The sequence below is a fragment of the Pelecanus crispus genome, chromosome 3 (assembly GCF_030463565.1).
Source record: "Pelecanus crispus isolate bPelCri1 chromosome 3, bPelCri1.pri, whole genome shotgun sequence".
Lineage (NCBI taxonomy): Eukaryota > Metazoa > Chordata > Aves > Pelecaniformes > Pelecanidae > Pelecanus > Pelecanus crispus.
The window spans coordinates 130,636,605-130,662,651 of record NC_134645.1 but is presented as its reverse complement, the minus strand read 5'-3'; positions in this window follow the sequence as shown (position 1 = coordinate 130,662,651).

The window sequence follows — 26,047 nt, the reverse complement described above, 5'->3', positions numbered from 1 at the left end:
AAAGCTACTTATAGGCAGCGGATAAGCACACTGTGGGCAAGGGAGTCCTTTTCCCACTCCAGCTGCCTGTGTGGATGCCTGGAGCTTTGTAAAGAAATTTTCCACAGTCTGATGCACACATTGTAGAATTAAGGACAAACTTTGCTGCCACTGTTTTGAAACTATTTCCTTATTATTTGAATCTTTGATCAAAAAAATCTCAAGGCTTTTTTCACTGTGCCTCTGAGTCCTCTCTGAGCAACACAAGACGCTGTCAGCCTTTCCGTGGAGTCAAATTTTCTGAAGTTTTGCCTGTTTGTTTTTTTTTTTTTAAAAAAAAAACCCCAAACTATTCTTTAGGTTGAAGTTGGAATGATACAGCTTCCATCTGGGAACTATTTTAGTTTTAATTTGAAAAAACAGACTATAAAACACACACTCGTAAAAACAGTTTGTCCTTTCCAATGTACTAGAAAATGATTCTCATCAGCCTCTTAAGGCACTCTACTTTCCTGTATTTAAGCTCCATGACATGTTCAGAGAGGTAGTTACTGTGGGTGTTAATACAGGGTCGTAATAAATTTCCAGTATGGATCATTTGGGGAAGATTAATACAGAGAATGTGTTAATAGTAAAGAATTTGAAGTCATTGCAGATTTTGCAGCACTTGCTATGCACAAGTAGCTTAGTGACCATAAAGTTGCTGCCCACTTTTGCTTGAAAATGAGATGTACTCAAAGGATGTACTTGTAACTTCGAAAATCAATCATGCCTGTACATGTGCATGCATACTCCTACCTCTCTGTGGAAAAGTAGTTGACAAGTATCGAGTGTTGGCCGTGGGCTAGCAGTGCTTCAACCTGATCATCTATCTACTCCTGCCACTTCGTTGTCACCTCATTGGGAGCTGCAAGGTTAAACAGCAGGGTACACCGGGAGTTTGCCCACTCGGCAGTAGCATGGCGCTATCCAAATGCGTTGATCGGTTTTCTGCAGACTTCTGGAAACCAGCTCTCTGATTTTGACTTTTTGGTGTTCGTTGCATCCCCAGCTCTGCCCAGGGCAATTGAGTTTGTGGTAGGGGGGCAGGAGTAAGGCAGTACTTCACAGCTTAAGAATTTACCAGCTGATACCATCAATTTTCCGTAGGGCGACACTGATTTCCCAGGCTTTGATTTGATGCTCTTATTCATGAGCCTGACAGAGCCTGTGCGTCTCCCTCACCCCCAGGGAGGTCCCTTGATTAAGTCATTCGTGCTTCATGGGACCTCATGGGGAGCCCGTGCTGCCAAAAGTAATGAGCCAAAAAGAGTGGCAGGGTCAGATTATATCGGCATCCTGCAAAGGTCTCATTCACTTCTGATTCATCGTTGTTCTTGGTGGACTTGGTTATGATGCCGTCTGATTTTTGTGATGTGTAATTTTTTGCGGCTTGGATATGGAGAAGCAGAGTTGGGCAAGGGATCATGCGAAGCAGCAAGGTGTCTGGCACTGTTTGACCTGCAAGGGTTGTAACTGCCCATCTTCTCCTTCATCCCAAGCAGTACTTGCTTCAAGGATTGTTGGAAACTTTAAACAAAAAAAAAAAAAAAAAACCAACCACCAAAGTGCTTTTGAGTAACGTGAAATCCTGATTATGGAAATGTTAATCGTGTATCACAACACGCATTCATCTTCTGCCTGCTCAGAAATCCTGCTGGTGGCCTATGCATGAACAGAAGGACATTTAAAGAGAATTTTGCTTAAAATGCACTTGTTAGGATACTTACATAAAACTGGTACCTTTACGGCTGAAATTGATGTTTTTGTTTGCGAAGCAGCATCGGTGTGCTGAGTAACTTTTATGGATGAATAAAACATCAAGGTCTTTTTCCAAAGGAGCACGCAGCCTAAATTGGATAATGCAGCAAAACGAAGTGGCAGAGAAAGGTGGGTAGAGAGCCCTGAGAGGGGATTGATGCAGGTTTTTTTTCTGGGAGAGGTGAACGGTGGCATTCGTAAGCTTCTCCCTGCTAGCATTTCCCTGTAACCGATCTTATAAAATACTTGGAGTACATATGACTTAAGGTGTGATTATTGTATCTTGAACAGAGCTAAGTTACAGTGAATAGAGGGGTTATGCTTTTATTATGCCTTATTTTGCCACAAGTGATGTTTGAAGCTGGACGTTGATTTTAGGCTCTGAAGGGAGGTGAGGACTCCTGGCTTGCAGCCCCTGCACACATTGCTGATCCAGGTGAGTGGCTGAGAGAGAGGAGGAATTTCTGAGCAAGCACCTGGCAAAGGTGTCCTTGGAAGGAATGTATCTGCTTCTCTCTTTCTTCTTCTCCTACGTCAAAGAGACCCTAGAGGACCTGCTCGCTAACTCAGGCGCCTGATGTTTGCTGGTGTAAAAATCTCATCTGCAGTTCAACCAGATTTTCACTTTTCAGTGCAGCTGGGGCTGATGCTAACACCCGTTATTAAAAGTTTGCCAGACATTCTGTGTTTGAAAATCCTGGGTTTGGTTGCTCATATTTTGTCACTTTATCTCAGCTAGAACTTTGCAGCTCATTATCTGCTAGGAGATGTGCTTTTTGGGAAGACTCTAGCGAAAACCGTTCAGCTGTTTTGGAGAATGAGAGTGAGAAAATACACACTTTCTTACAATTAAAAAACAAACCCGAAGGCACGGTGACCATTTAAAGTCCCGCACTTAGGAGCAATGATTTGACGTTTGGCAGATGTCTCTTTTGCAGTTCCCATAAAAATCCACCAAAGTTGGGCCAATTTGGAAATGTGTGGGGGAATAGGGGCAGGGAACCGGAGGAGGAGGGAGAAAAGCTGTGTTGCTTAAGCATCACTGAATACCGCCCTCGAGTTGGATCCTCTCCTTGATGTTGCCACAGTGTGTGATTTTCGGGAAACTGCTGGAAACAGTCTCTTCAGAAATACCATTTTCGGAGCAGTGTATGTTTTTGGAGACCCTGGATCTAGTTTTGCAGGGTTAGTGGGGTTCAGTGGGACCTGTCCTCTGTGTGTTTGCCTGTATATGAAAATACATATCTATATATAGCTGTGTGTTGGTGAAGATCGTAAAAATATATCTACATACAGATATATCGAGGTCTGAGGCATCCCCACATTAGCAGGAGCTGCTGGTCCTAGTCCCTCCCTGCCTCTGAGGCTTGTGTCCTTATGGAAGGGCAACTTATGGAAGGACAATCTTAATGTCTTAAGAGCTTCATCCTGGGCCAGATTGGAGTTGAAACTGCTTCAGAAGATTTTAGAAGAGGTGTAAGAAAACAGAGTTGTACAAATCTTATTTCTTTAAGAATCTAGGCTGGAAGTGCACTAAGGGCAGTGTTTCCGACCCCGAAGTGGTGGGCAGAGCATCAGTGAGATGCAGAATGTGGGATATAGATGCTCCAGCACCCACCTCTACCCTGCTGGCAGTTAGTGCCTGCAGGAAGCAGACAGGCAAATCACTCTGATCCTGGAGAAATGGAGGCCAAATGGAGCAGAAAACCCCTCAAGGGACATCTTGGATCAGGCTCTACAAGTTACATTGGTACATCATGCCGCCGCCTTCACAATAGTCTGGAGTTTTGCAGGAAGCCCCGTGGCTGCTCTGTACTCCTGCAGCTTGGGCTGGTGCATTGGCCTCTTGCCTTGGGGCGTCATGGAGGACAGCAAAGGTAGAGACCCTTCTTTTATCATAGAATGATAGAATGGTTTGGGTTGGAAGGGACCTTCAGAGCCCACCCAGCCCAACCGCTGCAGTGAGCAGGGACAGCTTCAACCAGAGCAGGGTGCTCAGAGCCCCGTCCAACCTGGCCTGGGATGTTGCCAGGGATGGGGCATCTCCCACCGCTCTGGGCAACCTGTGCCAGTGCCTCACCACCCTCATTGTAAAAAATTTCTTCCTTATGTCTAATCTAAATCTATTCTTTAGTTTAAATCCATTATTCCTTGTCCTGTCACAACAGGCCTTGCTAAAAAGATTGACCCCATCCTTCCTGTAGGCCCCCTTTAAGTACTGGAAGGTTGCAATAAGGTCTCCCCGCAGCCTTCTCTTCTCCAGGCTGAACAACCCCAACTCTCTCAGCCTGGCCTCATAGGAGAGGTGCTCCAGCCCTTGGATTATTTTGGTGGCCCTCTTCTGGACCCGCTCCAGCAGGTCCATGCCCTTGTTGTGCTGAGGGCCCCAGAGCTGGACGGAGGGCTCCAGATGAGGTCTCTTTCTGGTGGAGGTGGTTGTGACCTAAAGAAATAAGGTGAGGCATTACAGGGTATTTTGTGCCTGTCTTCCTCGTAAAGGAAAGTTTTAATCGCAGGATGGCTGAGATGAACAGACATCTCGTCTCTGCTCAGTTTGCCCAGCAGGAATTAGTAAGTGCATGAGATATTCTTCTGTCACAAAACAAACCAGCAAACAACCTACTTGACTTCAAGATGGAGCCTATGTCAAAATGCAACACTCAGGGTAGGTGGAATCAAAGTTGCCCGAAGAGCCTCTGGACTTTAATGACCTTTTAATAAAGCTTGTTAAAGTTACAGAATCAAGAATCTGTGGTAGCACCAAGCATCATTCCTGTGGGGACAAAAGCCTGCAGAAGTACTGGACGGGAGGAGAAAAGTGTGAGAGTCATTGAAGGATGTGTTTGTCTTTACTCCTGGGCAAATACTTCCATTTGCCAGTTTTCCAAGTTACTTTGATTTGATAGATAGTACATAAGCAGATTTATTTTTTAAGGATGACTTCTTCTGCTTAATCAGTTTTCTCTTGTCCAGAAGTGTAAGGAAATTTGAGTGTAATATCTTGTGCTTATAGGTAGGAGTGGGTTCTCTGTGAGCTTGTGGTAAAACGCTGCTCTGAACGAATGCAGTTTTGTGTGACTAGGCAGTGTCAAAGCTGTCCTGAAGATAGTGTAAGCCATGTCTGCTTTTTTTTCATCAGTGTAGGAAATAAGTCATGTAAAGGCTGTGATAAAGCTGTAGCGCTGTAAAAGTGGTCATGGGAGTTCTCAGGAATAGCTGCATCCTTGCTGCTCTTGTGATTTTCATCAAGTATAGAATCGCTGCTGAGAAATTCTGTGGACTTGGAGTAATAAATCGTTACGAGAATATGATGAATGACTTGGAGTAATCCGGATGACTTGTAAACGGCAGTCCCACAAATCATATGTGAAATGACCCACGATGAAGTGGCATGTGGAGGAGCAAGCAGCGTGGGCCATACCCGAGGAAGAGGGCTCTGCCCTGGACAAACAGTCGCTGCGAAAAGGTACGGGTGGTTGTACTGAGCAGCCAAGTCCGCTTGAATTCCCAGAGTGATAGTGCTGTAAGAAGCATTTAATGCCATCTATGGACATGTGAACTGTGGAATAGGAACAAAGGATGTTTTTACTTCCAAAAACTGCATTTATGAAAATACTGGTGGAATAGCTTATTTAGCTCTGATATCCGTATTTTAAAATAGACATGGGAAAAGCTAGAGAACATGCAGAAAGAGCAGCAGGGCAGTATTTGGAGCGGGGAGAAAATAGCTAGGCTTCTTTAAAAATCTCCCACTGTGTGTGCTTGGGTCAAGAGAGAGACCGCAACACGCCTCCCTTGTGGGGGGACAGGGAGCTGGGTACTGCTGAGCCTGTTGGAGAGGACTGTGAGAACTACCGGCTCTTTGGAAGGTGACATTAGAAGGTAGGCTGCAATTAATCATCGGAGCAAACTACCGAGAAGACCTGGATTCACTATCTCTTCAGATCAAGCCTTGAAGCATCTTTGGAAGCTGTACTTTTAACTAAAAGCAGGTAACTGGATTCACTGGGAGACACGTAACCAGTTACTTTTGCTTTACATATGGGAATGCTGAGATACAGAGAGGGTGAGGCCATTCTGCTCGAGCGGAAAGTCCGTGGCATGGTCACAAACTAAGCTACGGTATGTATCAGGCAGTGTCTGTCGCAAAATTGAGACCATCTCAGGAGGTGGTTTCTGAACACCTCATGCTAGCACAGTTCTGCGCAGTGACACCAGGTTGGTGGCGTTGAGCAAAGGGAGTTTCCATTCCCTTTCTTGAAGGCTAAATCCCATAGCACCATTTCTGCTGTGAAAGCAAAATGCCATAGTGAAACAGAGGTGGTTTTGCACAGTAAAATGCTGGAAGTTCTTGCTTGGACCGCTTTGTTTCGTATGAATTTCTGGAGTGGACTGGAAGCTTAGGACTAATTTCCTAAAACAGAAGTGTTGCTACTTCTATGTGCTTTATCTGCCTGTGGTAGAGGGAAGGACTTCTGTGCCTCTTGCTCTTCTTTGAAGCAGCAGTTTGCCCCTGCTGAGCATCCCTCCACTTGCATGCTGGTTCTTTGTGCCACCCAACTGGTCTAATGTGAAAAGGATTTGTAAAATCCACAACAGTGGGCTGTGGCTTCAGGTAAAGAGGGACAAGTCAGCCACAGAGGACTTTAATTTGAAGGTCAGGTTTTTTTTTTCCTTGAAGGTTGTCTTGAGCCTGAACACCATGTGCAAAGTGGCTTCTTTAGGAAAGTTTTTTTTCTCAGTTGGCTAAGGAAAAATTCCTTCTTCCCCTCCGCCCCCAAAAGTAAGTCCTGATGCTGTCTCTTTGTCTTGTTACTCCTTGTTGATAAATGATGGGAGTAACAGTGCCAGAGTAAATGTCCCATTTTCCTTGTCCACCCTTATTTCTGCATTGAGCATCCTTGTGCATTCCTCCTTTTCTTCTGCCAAGCCCCGTGCTCTCTCTATGCAAAGCCCTCCCTATATATTGTCATATCAGCTGATTGGCAGACTTGAGCTTGCCGAGGGAATTTAGGGCTTTTTAAAGGGGATCTTTGTCAGCTTGGGATTTAGATAGTCATCTAAAGGCACATAGTCAAGAGTTGTGTCTCCTGCAAGAGGACACGGAAGGCAAATTGTGGCTGCTGAAGTGGGTGGTTGAGGACACACAGACCTTTCAGCTGAGCATCTCCAACATGAGCAACACCCTGCCTGTGTGTTGGCAAGCTCCTAGTCAGCTGTAAGGTAAATTATTACCTTAAATCCCTTTCCCTTCCGATGACTCAGCAGGCAGCAGTAGCTTTTAGGGCATCTCTAACCTGTTTGACTTTCGATTTCGAGTCTGAAGCCCAGACTGGCAGTCTTTGAAGGTGAAGGGTAAGAAGGTGGCTGTAGAAACTAATCTTTGATTCTTGGGGAGGGAATTAATTTCCCGTTTTGTTTCTGGGAGATCAGTTGGTTTTGTTCGGGTTTGCAGAAGAAACTAACAGTTTATCCGTATTCTTTGCAAGCCTTTAAAAACTCCTTTCTTGCAGTGGGATCATAAAATCTTTGACTTTCTCTCTGCTCTACAACAACAGGTTTTAATTTCACTGTTTGTATGATTTTGTTTGCTAAAGTGGAAGCTAGATAGGGGCTCTCTGGGGTTTTCTTCTGTGCTTTTTTTCCCCCCACAGACCCCTCCTGCCTTATCCCAGTGCAGTCTGTACTGTAACTCTGCCATAACAGCAGGCACCCCAAACAGCCCTTCATTTTTAGCTCTGTTTTACATGTTCTTTTCCAGAGTATTAATATGCTGGGTAGCCTCTGTGCTCAAACGAGGCATAAACAATTCAGACAGCAAATGCTATAGAGCAAGTGCAGTTAATGGACCCAGATGGTTATGTTGCCGGTTTTATGTGACATGTTGCCTGCATTAGCCTGGGAAACTTTCTGCTCTTAAATATCGAAGAGCTCTATTTAATGTTTTGCATTGGACTTCTGCCGGACTTTGGCATCTCCTTACTGGCACTTGGTACCGCAGGTATGGGAGTGCCAGAAATGCCTTCTGCCTGACCTCGCGTGATGTCTCTGTCCCAACCGTGGTCAGCTCAGCAGCTTTGGTGGAGAGGCCCTTGGAGAGATGGCAGCGCGTGCGCGCATGGCGGAGCAGATTGCAGCCTCCCGTGCCTTCGCCGTGGATGGATGGCCCACCGGGGCTGCAGATCTGAGCTCGTGCTGCGCCGTGTCTTGATCGCCTTGGCCTTCCGCTCAAATTGGGTTAGAGCGTTGCATGCTGGGAATAATTTCCACGGGCATATTTCTGTATTAGGTTGCAATATTTGTCTACCTTAGCGCAGGAGAATGAGCTTAAATAACCGTACTGAAAACAAATTTTAGATACACAATAGCATGCCCGACAATGTGAAAAATAATGATGGTACAGGCAGATGAGTGAAATAAAAAAGCAATGTGGATGAGAGCCTTGAAAGAAGAGAAAATAGGGAAGCAAGTGAATATAATTGTCAGGAAAGGGTGAGATGAAAGCAGATTGCGATGTTTTTGTGACCGAGGGGTAAAGGAAAAAGCTTTTCAGTGGACGCTGCAAGGATGAGCAAAAGAAAATGGACAAGTTTAGCTGGATAGTGAAGAGAGGAGGTCAGAAGAGGAAACTTAGACAGTTAAATATCCCAAGATACCATTTAGTGCCGGGCGTTTTGCTCTTGGCCTTCCCCAGCCCCCACTAAAGTGGATTGCTCCAGGCCATCTGGGGCTGCAAATTCTCCATCCCTGTTTCCTGCTGGGAAGAAGGAGAGCTTGTCGGTGTACATATCTGAGATGCTGGTTTTAATTTCCAGGAGGACATAGATCTTACTTGTTTATGTTGGAGCAGCGAGCTGGAGAGGTGAGGAGGGAGGCCTTGTGTCTAGGAGCAGGGCTGGATTCCCTGAGGAGCAGAGGAACCTTCCTGGGCATCTCTCCATTGCTGCTCTCCTGCACCAGCTGTGCCCCACTCTACCTTCAGCCCATGTTCTTGCTGCTTTCCTCCAACCCTGCATCCCGAAGACGTTGTACGTGGTACCGTATTAACATTTCTCTTGTTGTAATAGCACAGAGCTTTGAGACGTAAGGACGGGTTTAATCCCTACATTATCTATTCCAGCAGTCTCCATGCTGCAGTTCCCCCATCTCCAGCGCTTGGTGCTAAGCTCGGTGGCTCAGTGCGGTTGCGTAGGGCAAAGTTTCCTTTTTACTTTTCAAAGCGATTCTTACATGCACATACGCTCCTTGAGGCTCTCTGCAGCAGACATCTGTCACTTGTTTTTCTCCTATGGACGGTAGCGGTGAGGCGCGCAGTTAAAGGTTGATGGTGGGGTGAGCAGCAGATGTCTGTAAACGTTGTCTCTGCAGCATGTGCACCATTCTGCCAAATGCAACCTCGTTTGCTTAGCAGAGTAACCGAGGATGAAAGACAGGAGTGACATGAAAAAAAATGCAATTTAAATGTTCTTTCAAAAAGGCAGCAACAACAAATTTCTGTTTCAAAGGATGGAGGGGTCCTTATCTGCTAAATACGTCATGCCACGCAGATTCTTGTGATCTCGAGAGATCTTTGGGAGCTCCAGCTCACCAAACATTAACACATCAAAGAAGCGTCCACGGGGCTTGGAGTACAAACGTGTAATATGCAGATGGCATAGGGAGTTCACAAGGCTCTGAGTCCATGCCCAGGGAACAGATACTCCCTTGCTGAGAGACCATCTGACAGCCTCCTCCTTCTAGATGACTCTTTGCATTAAAGGTGACCCAAAAAATTTTAATACATGTAAAAAAAAAAAAAGCTCCCAAACTTAAAAATCCCAAAGTCCAGCTACAAGAGCCATCACTCTGCTTAAAAGATCATTCTTTGCAAAGTAAGTTTTGCTTGTCTTCACAGACTTTAAGGCATGGTTGCCTAACACAGGAGCCTCTTTAGCTCTTGCTCTGGCAAATGTGGAGCTCTCCTAGCATGGTGTCCCTAGGGGGACATGGAGGGATCCACAGCAAGTGGGCAGTTGGGAATGACCCATTCTCCAATACTTACCATGTAACTTCATCTGTCATCTGAAACACTAGAGGGAAGGGATGGCATCCAGAGGGACCTGGACAAGCTGGAGAGGTGGGCCCATGTGAACCTCATGAGGTTCAACAAGGCCAAGTGCAAGGTCCTGCACCTGGGACGGGGCAACCCCTGGTATCCATACAGGCTGGGGGATGGATGGATGGAGAGCAGCCCTGAGGAGAAGGACTTGGGGGTGCTGGGGGATGAAAAGTTGGATGTGAGCGGGCAATGTGCACTCGCAGCCCAGAAAGCCAAGCCCATCCTGGGCTGCATCCCCAGCAGCGTGGGCAGCGGGGCGAGGGAGGGGGCTCTGCCCCTCTGCTCCGCTCTGCTCAGCCCCCCCTGGAGCCCTGCGCCCAGCTCGGGGGCCCTCAGCACCGCACAGACAGGGACCTGTTGGAGCGGGGCCAGAGGAGGCCACAGAAATGGTCCGAGGGCTGGAGCAGCTCTGCTCTGAGGCCAGGCTGGGAGAGCTGGGCTTGTGCAGCCTGGGGAAGAGAAGGCTGCGGGGAGACCTTCCTGCGGCCCTGCACTGCTGGAAGGGGCTGCAGGAAAGGTGGGGACAGGCTTTGGAGCAGGGCCTGCAGCCACAGGACAAGGGGGAATGGATTTAAACTGAAAGAGGGGAGGTTCAGACTGGATATAAGGTGAGGCACTGGCACAGGTTGCCCAGAGAGGTGGGAGATGCCCCATCCCTGGCAACATCCCAGGCCAGGTTGGACGGGGCTCTGAGCACCCCGCTCTGGTTGAAGCTGTCCCTGCTCACTGCAGGGGTTGGGCTGGGTGGGCTCTGAAGGTCCCTTCCCACCCAAACCATTCTGCAATTCTGTCATCTCAGCTGGGGATCATGCATGTTTGGTGGTTTCATCTGAGGTGATAGCGGTGGAGTTGGTGAGGCTCTTAGTGCAGGAATTACTTGGGGTTTTTAATACTGGTTTAAGGCTTCTGTGCAGGTCAAACAAATAAATTTTCTTTAGAGCATTGGTTCCTGCAGAAACCTCACCTTTGTAGTAGAGGCACTTTTGAGGCACCAAGTAATGCTGCCTTATGCCTTGGCTGATGTAGGTTGGTTTCTTGCTGCAACTCGGTGGTGCAACCAAGATCTACAGGCAGCGAGGCTGCCTCTGCCCTGAGCGTGGAGTTCTCTGTCCCCAGTTCAGCTGGGTTTTACCTTCTGCTGAATCAGGATCCGCAATGAAGATGGGAGCGCAGCCCTGCATGCCCTTCCAGCGGAGGTTTGTCAGCCTTGGGAGCCCCCCCACTCGCTGCAAGCACCCTGAGAGGTGGGATAAAGCGGTCCACATGCATTTCATGGCTTGCTGGTGTGTGGGTAGCACTTTGGGACCTCGGGACAGCTCAGCATCCCATGGAGCAGTGGGGAAGCAGGACTTGAATTCAGTCGTACAATTTGTCTGGTACCCAAAGTAACATACTGCTTTGACCAAGAATGCCCCCATTTGTTCTGCCCTCCCACAAAGTAACGTTTCCTTTGCTTTTTCTGGGTTAGTTTTCATAATCGGATCTGGAAGCAAGTCCTCTGCCAGGCAAGCAGCCAGCGGACGTCTCAGCAGTGGGATGTTCTCTGCCCTCTGGCCCCATGGTGCTCGGGGCAGTTAGGTGAGGATGAAGACCAGCATCTCCTGCCCGCTCGGTCTAGTGGGGAGAAGTGGTTGGGTTGGTACATGAGTACAAGTTCAAGGAACAGCTGATGCAAATTAAATCGCTTTTTGATCGTCCGTAGAGAAGAGTCTAGCAGAACCCTGGGGTGGTGCTTGGACAAAAAGCAGACGCCTGCTGCCTCGGGAATCTTCAAAACATTTTTCCTTTTGCCAGCAGTATTTGAGGTTTTCCTGGGTTGGGTCTGCGCCAGCCGCATTGTGCTCCAGTCCTCCGCTTATCCCCTTCGGGGGCTGGCACAGCAGGGAAGCGGCGTTACCTGCCCTTGATTGATGGGGCAGCGCTGGGCACTGCGAAACAAATACCCTGGGGATCCCTGGGGTCTCCTCTCCTGCTGCACTGCGAAACAAATACCCTGGGGATCCCTGGGGTCTCCTCTCCTGCTGCACTGTGAAACAAATACCCTGGCGATCCCTGGGGTCTCCTCTCCTGCTCCTGGGATCCGGTCTGGAGGAGGCAACCACCCCAGCCTGCTTCTGCCGGGTCCCTCATGCGTGCCAGCAGCACCTCGGTGAGCTGCCTTTCCATCACGGCACACGTTACAGAGGAGGTAATTTTTGTACGTAAGGATGAGGGTAAAGGAGAGGCTTGTTTAAAAGCAAATTAGCACAAGGTCTCCTTCAACGCCTAATTACAGTGTGTGCTGTCAGCCCATCCTTTCATGAGCCTGGGCTGTGCTCCATCCCACTGAGAGCCCATCGCACGCGACGATGCTTGATTTTAGCCCGAGGGACGTGAAAGCAGCATGTTGCCTGCGGTGCCGTGTGGCAGCAGATGTGTGCCAGAGCGCTGCTGGCTCCCACCGATGGCAGGGAGAGTCACGACGATGTATGTGTATGTGCATGCGTTTTGGCAGAGTTGCAAAAATCAGCATTTACCACGTATTACGGAGCCACCTCCCCTTCTGTCAAGTGAGAATAACATCGCAGAAAGTGCACATCCCCACGGCGGAACAATTTGATAGCAATCAGCAGTTGTTGACTCTTGAACAGCTTCTGCTGGTCCAACCAGTTCTTTAAAGGCTTGGGTTTTGGGTCTTTTTTTTTTTTTTTTTTTTTTTTTTAAATGGCAGCTTGCTAAGGGCCAGATATTGTTGTGACAGTACCTCTGAAATCCTTAAGCTGCTTGAATCACTCCAAGGAGCCAAGCAATAAAAGAGCTAGAATAAAATGTATCCCACAATATCCTTCACTTCTGCTGACAACTGCAGTTTAAACTACTGGTGCAACCTTTTAGCATAGCTAGCTTGTAAAAACTAATAAAAAATAAAATGAAGTCATAACAGCTACTTGCCACCACTTCTGTGATGGGGAGTAGAGAGAAACTGCCTTTCTTTTTGGGAAAGCCTGCGCTAGTGTACTATTATTGCCGTTAGTATTATATCCTGATCACTGTCATTAATATATGCTGTAATTTTTACATTATATAAGTTATACAGTGTTTATTAGAGAAGGGGCTTTGCTTTTATCATAAGGTAGCATTTATCCCATGAGCACTCTAATGTTTTTCAGAGCTTGCATTAGAATTATGCTCTTAAAAAACCCTAAGCTCTCAGGAGAGTGGTTTGTTTGGCTGATGCAAATTTGGGCATCCCATTTCCAGATGCTCTGATTCCTTGGGTCCTTTGCCCTAGGTGTCTGGAGTTTCAGGGACCCAGAATAATTTGTGACTTTGGCCGGGGGGGGGGAACGGAGACGGGAATTAACTGATGTGGATTTTTATTTTGTAAACAGTATGCATTCAAAGCTTGAGATAAAACATTTCCAGCCCTCAAAGAGCCAGTGAGGTTGTGTACGGATGCTGGGTTCGTGTAGTGGGTGAGCGTTGAAGCGTGTATTTTGCAGGGCACGTTGAAATTAAATCCTCAGCTGTGGCTGTTGAGTAGCATCTTCACTCGTGATTTCTGGAGGGCTCTGGAAGGAGCTTTGCAGTCCGGGGAGGAGCGAGGGGTAGAGGGGTCATGGCTGTTAGTTCTCGTTTCTGCAAACATCTTGTAGCCTTGTGCAGATGGAAATGTGCCACGTCCCGCAGCCTGCCAAGAGAGAGAAGAGCTACGTTCACGATACGTTTCATTCTTTGTAGCCCAGAGGTGGAGGCACTTGGGAAGCATTTTGCTAGCCAAAGTGAAAAAGAACGGAGGCAGCCTTTATAAGCAGCTGCCAGTCTTGTCACCAGAGCCCAGCACCAGCCCCCGAGCACCGGCACCAGCTCCCTGCCGGGAGCAGCAGCGGAGCTGGGACTGTGTGAAAGGCTGCGAGTATGGAACGCATTAGTAAGAGTAGGGGTGGGAAGAGGGAGGCTTGGGACGCTTTGCTTGTACTGGCCGCCAAAACTGTGACTGTCCAAAAGGCTGTGTAGGAGGGCGAGGGCGGAATGTGAATGGCCCTGATGCGCAGCGCTTTTTGTTCTGAAACAAAAGGAAATGCTACCTACAGCAAAGGCGTCGCCCACTGAACGGTAGTCCTGAAGCCTTGGACTTCGGTTAGCAAAAGGTATTTTATTTTGTTTCAGTTTTCTGTATGCTTAGCTGCTGAGATCAGACAGTTGTTTGCAGCAGAAGTGTGTCTGAGAGAGGATTTGAGCTAGGGAAAAAGCTGGATGAAAAATCTTTGTGAGTTCCTGGGCTTGAGGCTGGAATTGGTGGGTGGAGCTCGTGGTGTGTCACGCAGCAGGTCAGGCTGGATGGCTTGCAGTGGTCCTCTTCGACCTTGGCACTTAGGGAACGACGTAGTTGATTCTTTTATTTTTTGTGGGAAATGGTCAAATGCATGTGACTTGAGAGCTATCGGTGTTGCAGTGGAAATGCTTTCTGTGAAGGGAGCTGAGAACGCCTGCAAGCTGGCTTTGAGCTGACGGAGCTCAGAGCTGGTGACCCCCATCTCATCCTACTTAGCTACAAAGGATTTGAGATATCCCTTCTCTACGTTGTCTTGTTTAGAGAGGTATCAGTAGCAGCGTTTGTAACACATGCTCATCATTTACCACTGCAGTTCTACCGCTGTAGATTGCACTGGCTGTAACAAAGCTGAGTATCCTCATCCCTGGCTTTGGGCAGTGGACCAGGGTTTGGAGGAGTGGAGGTAACTCAGCAAGTCAGCGGCAGGGCTGATAACCAAGAGCGTCTCTCACATCTTTCTTCTGGACCTGGCTGTCCCTGTAAGTGTGTAAGCTGCCCTTGTAAACCAAAGCATCAAATTTGGGTAGGGGAGGCTCGGAGTTCATTTTCCTGGTGCTCCTGCAATGGAAAGGGCTCAGGACCAGGAGTCCAGGTCATCAAAACTTTGCTTGGGGAATTTTGGCCAGTTTGCTTTTTATTACAGATGCCCTGCACTCCCTTTGTGAGGCTCTGCTGTGCTGAGGAATATGCATGAGTGTGTGTGTGCCTCATTGCTCTGGGCATCGTAGCACCCAAGGAGGTGTCCTTTGCCTTGGGCCTAACCCTGTCCTGTCTCCTCAGTTAGTGTCCTCCAGCCTCCAATACTCCCCAGCAGCCCAGATTGTCAAGCCCATGGGAGCGTTCACGCAAATAGGTAATCTTTAAGGTCCCTTCCAACCCAAACCATTCTCTAATTCTATGACTTATGAATCTCTCATCTGTTTGGAGATGGTCTGAAAGGAGTGTTTTTAGCCAGTGCGCTAATAGGCAGCCTCTCTTGCACGATGCCTCTAGGCGATGGGTAGCATGTTTCTTAAGTACATGTGGTTTTGTTTGTGTTTTTATATTAAACAGGCGAAGAACCCTTGAGATCAGCACTGGGAGAAAGAAGAAAAGTAGTGAAGGAGTCGACGCGTGATGCAGGACAGGTCTGAGCCAAGGTGCAGAAGGTAAAAGCACAAACAAGCCCTGCAGTGTCAGTCTGCTCCACGCCTGGCATGAGATTGCTTCTTCCCTTGCTGAATTTTAAAACAGACTACCAAAACATCTCTGCATTCTTCTAGCAACACTCTCCCTTCTCCCCACAGTTAAGTTAAAGTAACAGTGAGATGAGGAAAGCTTGTAAAAGTTGGGCAGCACCAGTACAGCGTCACCCGTGGAGTTTTAATCAAGCCCCTTACATATTTTTTGGCCATCAACTCTATTTTTAACCATCTATTATTTGCTGAAAGTTTTAGCCAAATTCATTTGGCAGAACTGCAGGTGAAGAAGTGGCATTTCAGAATATTCTGATTTCAGCAGTTTAAATTCTGATTTTAAAAGCAGCATTGAATGTCACTAATGGTCTGAGCTCGCCAGCTCGGTGCCTGGGTGCCTTAGGATCTGAATCCCCGCACACAGCTCAGTGGGGGGAGTTGGGCTCTGAAACAGCGTGCATGATCTGAAAATTTTTCTTCTTTAGCATCATTCATTGGGCAGATTCTTGTCCCAAAACGCTTTGCAACCAAGGTAGGTTCAATGTGTTAGGATTAGTCCACGGGCTGCTGATGCACAGCTATTGCGGGGGTGTGTGGCTGACAGGGAACCACGGGCAATCTCACTGCAGAGGCTAGAGATTGCTGCCAGCAGCACATTTCTCCTTCTCCAGTTTTCCTCTCACTCCTGTAATGAAGCCAGAGGATGAGATTTTGTGCCCTCCGCTGAGCTCCTTCAGGCAAACGCCAGACTATTGCCAAAACTGCTGATGAATTTGGGCTTGAGCAGAGGTGTCAAGCATGAAGCAAAGTGGCTGGAGCATGGAGTCACTTCTGCCTCTGCCAGGGAGCAGCGTTTTCTGGCAGAGGGGCGCAAGGGCACCAAGAGGCAGTTGCGTCCTACGCAAACCTACTCTGGCAGCCCGAGCTTTTGAGTGGAAGTAGCACATGGATTGTTACTGGGAGCTGCCACAGTTATTCAAGTCAGGATTTGGCTGCCAGATCTAACTCCTGCTCTTAGGAAAAGTTGGATGAAATGTAATAGCCCGTGATAGAGCAAGAAGCAGACTAGGTGCTCTCAAGGTCCCTTTTGGCTTTGAACTCTAGTAATCTGTGAAAAAACCACAGCTGCATCTCTAATAACACATGACCAGTTCAAGCCCCTGTTTTGACTTGCTGTCAAAAGATTTCTCCAGGAGCGCTGTGTCCTTGTGTGTCGTGTTTGGAGCATCTGCTCCGTATATACTTGGGTTGAACCGCTTCCAGCAGACTTAGCAACTGTGCTGGTGATTTCCTCCAGGAAATCCAACCATGCAGGATAGTGTTTAGCTTCTGGGATCATGGCAGTCAAGCCATAATGGCACTCTTCAGTTGCCTTTTTTTTTTCCCCTTGCTAACCTTTTAGCTGTCTCCTCACCCCCAACCACGTATCTGTATATCCAGGGTGGGGGGCCTTTCTGCCTTGTTCAAGTGAAAGAGTAAATCTTGTTTGATTTATTCCAGAGCAGCCCTTGAGCTCAGCTCCTGGGAGAGCCTGCTGACTTGGAGTTCAAAAGACCTCATGTCTTTGAGGCCAGGCTGTCGTTTTCCATCTTGCCTCAAAGTTAAACTGAAAGAGAAAATTCTTTTTTTTTTTTCTTAGAGAGAGGGAGAGAGAAAGTAAGCATGCTGCATAAGGGAATCAGTCTTACCTGCAGCAGAAGAGAATGCCATGCCAACGTGCAGAATTTCAGGTTAAAATATGGTTGTTTAGCGAAGGCTTTATTTTCAAGCACCTAACATGTTGTTTAGTAAGTGTTTCGTAGAGATAAATACTTCCTTTTAAAGCAGTGATGGTGGCTGGCTGGGATCCAGCTTGTGATCCTACATTAAAGCATTTTTTGGTGTTTAAACCGCTGCATTACCATGGTGGTTAGAAATGGCAGTTCTGATCCCTAATTTCCTGCAGATCTGCTGATAACAAGGTCTGGCTCAGGCCGAGTTTTCATTGCTAACTCCTGAGTTTGGTCCTTATGTCTGTGCTGAATTTCACCACAGGCAGGAGTGTTGGTCACTGGCATAATTGCCTTGTTGCCTGGTTGATGTTTTCAGGGACGAATGCTAAAAGATAGGCCAAGGACATCTCGGATCAAGATTTAGGCTTAACATCTGCCTCAATCTCTGCATTTTGTTTTCCTTGCTGCCCGACTCGAGGTGTTTGGAGGTTTGCAGCCCCAACGTGGGCTCTAGCACACGTGCTGAGCGAGAAAGGCTTGCCTTTAAATGTGGATTCCTAATGCTTAACTTCTAACGTCATCCTGTGGAGCAATATTGAATGTGTCCAACAGTTGTTGTGTGTATCAAATGACTGTCTTGACATACCAGAGGGGTTGGGTGTGGTTGATACCTTAAAATGCCTGTTATGCTAGACACCGCGGTGATGAATGTGAAGTATTAAGCCCTATACCAGAGATGAGCTGTGCACCTTGAGGGGAAGGAGGTGCAGACGGCTATCTGGCACATATATATATATATATATTTTTTTTTTTATATATATATATAAAAGCATATGTATGTATAGAGCAAAATAAATATGTAAAAGCTATTAAATGCTAGCTCTCTTCCATAGGGCCCTGCTTAGTCCAAATTTATGCAGTTGTTGCTACGGCTGTGTGTTTGGAAGGGCAGAGGTAATAGATGGAAGACCTTTAATATATGGGGACCTTCCTTTTAAAAAAAAAAAAACAGCTCTTCTGAGCAAGGTGACCTTGGCTCTGCTTCTAACTTGGGAAACCAGCACTGCAGTGGAAAGGAGATGCTGATCAGTGCAGTGAAGGCTCAGTCGGACGCCAGCAGAAGATAAAACATTGGTTGGGTTGGTCTGGAGTTTTAACTACAAGTTGTCAGGGCTGCCGTGTAAAACTGTGTGTGCTCTCCCAAACGTGTATGTATTGAATATATACCTGGGAGGTGCGTATCTATATTTTTTTTAAAAAAGCTCCAATGTTGGTATAGCATACTGGGGAGAAAAACAGCTTTCTTACCTGCCTCCAGGGTGCACAATTATTTGCTGGCAGAGTAAGCAACAGCTCAGCTAGCCCTTACAGGCGTGGGGAAAGTCTCATGTGATGTTTTGCAAGCCATTCTTATCCAACTCTTCATTTTCAGAAACCCTTTCTTTCAAAGTTTTATAGTCCGTGAAACATGTACGTGAGAACACCTTGGTGTTTCTAGCCGTTTTTTGGGGAAAAACGCATCGAGAAAGCCAGCTGAAAGTGCAGTCATTTTCTGGCATGTCTGTGTACAGTAAATCCACACAGCTCAGGTTACGATACAGGGACAGGTAATCGACTCTTCTTTTGTTCTGTTGCCACTTCTCCTGCTCTTTCTTCGGCAGACAAGAACCACACATCGACCTTCTCCCGCAAACCCGTGTTCTGAGCCAGCAATAAAGTAGGAAAATGTTTTTTTCCCAAATCTAATTTGAAACATGGACTATTCTTAAACAGCTTCCAACTTCACAATAAAGAAACTTCACAGAGTGCTTGGCAGGAGCCTCTGTACATAATTTAGATCATAATCAGATGCATTAACACATTTTATATGGATCTCATGGGGGCCAAGAAGACGAGGTGTGCTGGGTAATTTCTTTCCAGATTTCTTTACCTGATTGTTTATTACTCTTGGGGACTTCATTTGTGGTCCAAATGTCACCAGCAGAATCCTGCTGCTTCATGCGCCTGCATTTAGAGTAGCTGGTAGCAAGGCTTCAAATAACCTAATTGGTGTGTTATCGTCAGTCTTTCCATCTGTGTGTGTCAAAGGGAGGATGGAGAGTACGTGGGGAGGGAGAGGTGTGAGAGGAACAAAAGCAAGGACCCAATTCTCCAAATTGCTCAGCTTCCCCTGTGCCTGCAGCTCAGTGGGAGGGAAGGTGCCGAGAGTGCTCGACGAGTAGCGTGTTTCCCGCTGAGTACAATCATGAGCTCTGCTTCTAGAGAACTACACGGGTGAAGCGCTCCCTCCCCACCCTTTCATTTTAGCTGTTAAACATAAGCAGCTCTAATTTTATAAAGCTTCTGAAAGCTTTTCGGCGCTCTGTGCAAAGAAACGGTCGTGTATCATTCGCATTGCTTCATTGTTTTGCCATGAATCCACCCATGCCAAAAGCATCCTCGTGAAATCTCTCCTTTGACAGAAAATTCTGTTGCTGCTTTGATAAATGATGTTTCGGATTTCTTTCTGCTCTGCTGGTTTGTATTATCCCCTCAAAAGGTGGGAAGTGAAGTTCCCTGTCACTTCAATGTCTCCTTTATAAATGCTGAAGTAATAACCCTTCCCGTGTGTTTCATGGGTATTTATTTGTTATTAAATGCTGTGAACTAGAGTAACATCAGGATTCCAAATCCTTTCCCAGCCGTGGGCTGTTGAGGCCGGGCTCCGCTCCGAGATGCACAGCTCAGGGTTAGGAGCCTGGTCGCCGGGGCGCAAGGGGATGCTCCTGGGCACTGGCACTCGCTTGTGGCCTCGGCTGGCTACCACTGACCCGCACGATCCCCGGCCGTGGGCCAGAAGTCGGCACAATCAGGAACCAAACACACGAGGCAGGCTGGATGTGGCCACTGTGGTCAGGAAGGTGAGAAGGTTTAAAGCACGAAAGTGGCCAGATTACAGCAGCTGGACTTGGGGCCAGAGACCAGGTGGATGTACTGGCGTAGCCTCAGGGCCACAGCAGCCGGTACCAAAAACACAGAGCCCCTGTTTCCCCTTCTTCCTGTGAGACTGAAACTGAAAACCACCCCTGACTGGAAAACCACGGTGTTTTACTGGCATGCAGCGAAGGAATGCTGTGGCCCCATGCTTTGGTGCTGTGCACAACCTACAGGCAAACTGCACCAACTAAAACCCGTATGGCCAAACCAGGTTTGAGTGCAGAAGATCCTTTGGAGGCCAGAGGAGAAGCACTGATTTCTGCTTGCCTCTTTCTTTTTATTTTTTTCCTTAATAATTGTTTATAAACAACATTCTCCCCGGCGATGATGAAACTCAGCATCCCAGACTAGCTGAGACCGTAAAGTGACTTTTACAACAGAACATAATGATGATGAAGAAATGAGTATCCTTAAAAATCAAGAGGTGATTGGGTCGTTGACTTTCCATTTCATGCCCCGAGTGAGCCCCTGCGTCTCGCCCTGTAACACCAGCGTGTTATGCTGTTGAAATATTGACGGGGAGAAAGGAAAGGGTGAAGAGCTGAGTCACCCAGTGCCTTTCCCACAAACACCTGCCTTTCCCTGGGTTTTCCAGCTAAGTAGTGAGGAATGTCATTACTTGCAAGATATCCTGCCCCAAGGTATAAAAGTTATGGTTGTTGGGCTCTCCTGAGCAAACCCTTTCCCCTCCATCTTCTGCTTATTTCGATTCATGAGAGCATCAGAGCAGGCTGATACGGCCTCCGAAGAGTTTGTGCAGCAGGGTGGGCAGGCGTACGCGAGAGGGAGAAAATATCCCCAGTCCCTTTGCTATTTATAGCCAGCTCACGAGCAGTTTCCTTGCTTCCAGTGCCCAAATTACCAGCTGTGACTGATGTATTCTCCTTAGGTCAGCAGCACGTACAGCAACCGACTTGTCTTGACAAGCCTGGGAGCTTATCGGTTCAGCTGACGAAGTCAGCGCAGTGGCACGCTGGGCAGCACCGCTCTGCTCGCGCTGTGGTTTGGCTGGGGCACGGGCATGCTTGGTTGGGCTGCGGAAGGGGGTCTGAGCTTGCTGGGGTGGTGAAGGAAAAGGAGTGTTTTCTTTCCTATTTGCTTAAGATCTACTTGGGCTGGACTTCAGAATTACTGCTGTTCAGCCTGTCTTTGTACCAAAACACTGTGACTGTTCAAACAATTGCTCAGCTGAAACTATTGGATTACCTCTCGCTAAAGCATTATTTGCTTTGGCTCGCTGTTTTGTCAAGCCTCTGAAGATAATGCCTTGCTTTAGCCTTTTGTCTCCAGATAGCATGAAAGAAGCGGCCATCCGGAGGGGATGTGCTTCTGACTCGAGTTAGAAGCACCATGGCTTACCTGCATGGTGTGGGATCCGTACAGCCTTCACCTGCCTTCTCCTTTATATCCTGCATGTACTGCTTAGCTGGGGAAGAATTTTGTTTGCTGAAGACCTGCCAGGTGCTGATCTGTTCCTCCTAGGCCACGGTTGCTGTGTTCTCCTGTTGCATAGTTTGGGCAACCCCTTACAGCTCAGGCCTCATATCTGAAAAAAAAGGTGGTGAAACTCTTCCAGGGATCTTGTCCATGTGGTTATATGCTGACATGCAAGGGGTAAAGTGGTAAAGTGTTGCTTTTCTGCTGTGTGGTTTGCTTGTGTGGCCTGGGAGGTCCTTCTCATGAATGGAGAGAAGAGCAGACCTGCCACTGAGCCGGGGAACTGAGGAATTCAGGTTCTCTCTTGCCTAATTTCAGGTGAATGTAATCTGCTGTTTGGTGGATGGTGTTTAAGTGTCACAAGGAGGGGCATAGACATAAATAAGGCAGAATGGGAAAGATGGAACTCTTAAACTCTTCTGATGGTTGGAAATGGGAACAAAGTACTTTTTTTTTTTTTTTTTTTTTTTTAAATCAGGCAGTAGGATGTATATGTGTGTGGTTGCCCTCCACTGGTTGATATTAGAATGTCCTCCCTATATCAAAGACTTTTTCTTTTTTTTTTGCCAAGACCAATGTATTTCTTCAGATTGACTTCAAAGAGAGCCAGGAGCGTTTTAGATGCAGGGATGGGTTGTTGAGTGGTCAGTACGACTGCTCACTCTTCATCTGCAAAGCCACCCTGGGCAAGAGGCACCTTCTGAGCTGGTGAAGCAGGAGGAGTTGCCCAGTGCAGAGGGATGCAGAGAAGCCATCTCTGTCACTAAACATGGGCAAGGTTTGCAAAGGGGTGCAGGTGCTTGCAGCGGGGTAGCCAGGGCTTAGAGAAGCTGCAAAACACGTGCTGCTGCAAGACATGGCTCCGAGCAATCTGTCATCAAGGCCTAGTGACCCCACGGAGCACATCGCACCTCAAAACAGGCAGCACACCCCTTGCCTCCTGGTCTGTTCAGTGGAGTAGGCTTGAGTTATGCATCAGGCTGAGAATTATGTGACAGTCTTAATTACTAAATTGTTGTTGACCTTCAGTTTTATGAAGATAATCTAAAAGTGAATTTATCATCACTTAAATGGCTGTTAGAGCGGAGAAGCAGAGGCTTAGAGGATTTAAGGGAACTGCATCCAGCACTTGTCATTTCCACGCTGGTGTGTTATACCGTGTCCTTGAAGATTGGTGATATTCACTAAGTTGGGTAATCCTGGTCAGCAAAACCAGAGACTTGTGGGTGGTTTTTGGTTTGGTTTTTTTTTTTATCTTCTGGATCAGAACCAGCAAAGTCAGTAAGATAGCTGTGTGCCTTACAAGACGCTATTAAGGGTGAAAACTTTGCTCTGCACTTGAGAAACCCTTTCAAAACGTGTATGCTAGGAACTATAGATTTTTGTCTTCTATGGATTTTGGCAAGACAGCTGCTAGAGTAAGGTGAAAGGAAAACAAACCTGAGAGGAGCTTTCGATTTGGTGAAACTCAATAGTCAACATTTTCCGGTAACAACAGAAGACATTTCTAAAAAAAAAGAAAATCCCAAACCTGGTGACACCTAGAATTCAAAGACAGCATCTAATCTATTCTTTTTTTGTCCCACTAAAGCAACAAGACAGGATCCAGTCTGGCATGTGTGTGCCTTGTGTAACTCTCTCTGTGTTGGATACATGAAAGGATTTGGGGAAATGATTATGTAGTGGTTGAGCAGAGAGATGGGAGCAGAGGAATCCTTAAAAGCATGACTCTTAAAATGTCTTTTAATATCAGCCCAACCCATTTAATCTCACATTGTTGCTCTCACGAATGTTTACCACCTCCTACAGGTATTGTCTTATGATGCCGCTAAAGCACCTTGAATTTTAATGTGAAAGTGGTCTATGTGTCTTAATTGAACAGATTTATTCCTCTATCAAGATGTAGACATTAGAGAAAAGGAAGCGCAGTGTGCTGGGAGACTTCCCTCTGTCACCAGGTCATCAGTTCAATGAAGAGCTAGCTTATAGAATCATAGAATCGTTGAGGTTGGAAAAGACCTGTAAGATCATCCAGTCCAACCATTAACCTAACACTGCCAAGTCCACCACTAAACCATGTCCCTAAGCGCCCTGTCTACACGTCTTTTAAATACCTCCAGGGATGGGGACTCAACCCCTTCCCTGGGCAGCCTGTTCCAGTGCTTGACAACCCTTTCCGGGAAGAAATCTTTCCTAACATCCAGTCTAAATCTCCCCTGGCACAAGTTGAGGCCATTTCCTCTCGTCCTATCGCTAACTACGTGGGAGAAGAGACCAACACCCACCTCACTACAACCTCCTTTCAGGTAGTTGTAGAGAGCAATAAGGTCTCCCCTCAGCCTCCTCTTCTCCAGGCTGAACACCCCCAGCTCCCTCAGCCGCTCCCCACCAGCCCTGTGCTCCAGACCCTTCCCCAGCTCCGCTGCCCTTCCCTGGACACGCTCCAGCACCTCAATGTCCTTCTTGTGCTGAGGGGCCCAAAACTGGACACAGCATTCCAGGTGCGGCCTCACCAGCGCCGAGTACAGGGGCACAATCACCTCCCTGCTCCTGCTGGCCACGCTATTCCTGACACAAGCCAGGATGCTGTTGGCCTCCTTGGCCACCTGGGCACACTGCTGGCTCATGTTCAGCCGCTGTTGACCAACACCCCCAGGTCCTTTTCGGCCAGGCAGCTTTCCAGCCACTGTTCCCCAAGCCTGCAGCGCTGCATGGGGTTGTTGTGCCCCAAGTGCAGGACCCGGCACTTGGCCTTGTTGAACCTCACACAGTTGGCTTCGGCCCATGGGTCCAGCCTGTCCAGGTCCCTCTGTAGAGCCTTCCTACCCTCAAGCAGATCAACACTCCCACCCAACTTGGTGTTGTCTGCAAACTTACTGAGGGTGTGCTTGATCCCCTCTTCCAGTTCATTGATAAAGATATTAAATAGAACTGGCCCCAATACTGAGCCCCGGGGAACACCACTTGTGACTGGTCACCAACTGGATTTAACTCCATTCACCACAGCTCTTTGGGCCCGGCCATCCAGCATGTTTTTTACCCAGCGAAGAGTATGCCTGTCCAAGCCATGAGCAGCCAGTTTCTCCAGGAGATGCTGTGAGAATGCTATGAAAAGTTACTTTCATTATACATTAGAGCTTTATCTATTTCACATATCTCCAGGAAAGACTTCCAAGTTCTTTTTGGCATTTCTTTAAGTCATAGAACAAATCAGGCTGGAGGGGACCTCTGGAGGTCTCTAATCCAGCATCCTGCTCAGAGTAAAGCTAACTTCAAAGGTAGATGAGGTTGCTCAGGGCTTTGTCCAGCTGAGGTTTGATCATCGATGGGGTGGAGGGTCTACCACCTCTCTGGGCTTGGGTTCTAGTAATTTGTTTTTCCCCTGTATACCCAGTCATAGGAGACTACATCAAAAACCTTGGTGATGTCAAGGTAATCAGTGTCAACTGCTGTCTGCACATAGAACCACAGAATGGTTTGTGTTGGAAGGGACCTTTAAAGGTCATCTAGTCCGATTCCCCTGCAATGAGCAGGGACAGCTTTAACTAGATCAGGTTGCTCAGAGCCCCATTCAACCTGACCTTGAACACTTCCAGGGATGGGGCATCCACAACTTCTCTGGGCAGCCTGTTCCAGTGTTTCACCACCCTCAGCGTAAACAATTTCTTCCTAATATCTAATCTAAATCTACCCTCTTCCAGGTTAAAACCGTCGCCCCTTGTTCTGTCACTACAGACCCTTGTAAAAAGTCTTTCTTCATCTTTCTTATAAGCCCCCTTATATAGATTGAAATGTATAAGGGCCGCAGGAAGGTCTCCCCGCAGCCTTCTCTTCCCCAGGCTGCACAAGCCCAGCTCTCCCAGCCTGGCCTCAGAGCAGAGCTGCTCCAGCCCTCGGACCATTTCTGTGGCCTCCTCTGGCCCCGCTCCAACAGGTCCCTGTCTGTGCGGTGCTGAGGGCCCCCGAGCTGGGCGCAGGGCTCCAGGGGGGGCTGAGCAGAGCGGAGCAGAGGGGCAGAGCCCCCTCCCTCGCCCCGCTGGCCACGCTGCTGGGGATGCAGCCCAGGATGGGGTTGGCTTTCTGGGCTGCCAGCGCACATTGCCAGCTCATGTCTGGCTTTTCATCCCCCAACACCCCCAAGTCCTTCTCCTCAGGGCTCCTCCCAATCCATCCATCCCCCAGCCTCTATTGATCCTGGAGATAGCCCTGACGCAGGTGCAGGACCTTGCACTTGGCCTTGTTGAACCTCATGAAGTTCACATGGCCCCACTTCTCCAGCTTGTCCAGGTCTGACATCTGCTAAGCCAGTCACTTGGTTACAGAAGACAATCAGATCGGTGAGGTACAATTTGCCCATGGTACATCTGTGCTGTTCCCAGTCACCTTGTGGCCCTTCCTGGCCATGGGAATGGCTTCCAGGAGGATTTGCTCCATCCGTCCCTGCTCACAGACTGCTGCCGGTATCAAGGTGCCATGCAGGCTGCTGGGCAGGGTAAGTGCAGCCTTTCCAGTTGCATTGCTGTCCTCTTTATTCCTTCGTCTAAGGTACAAATAC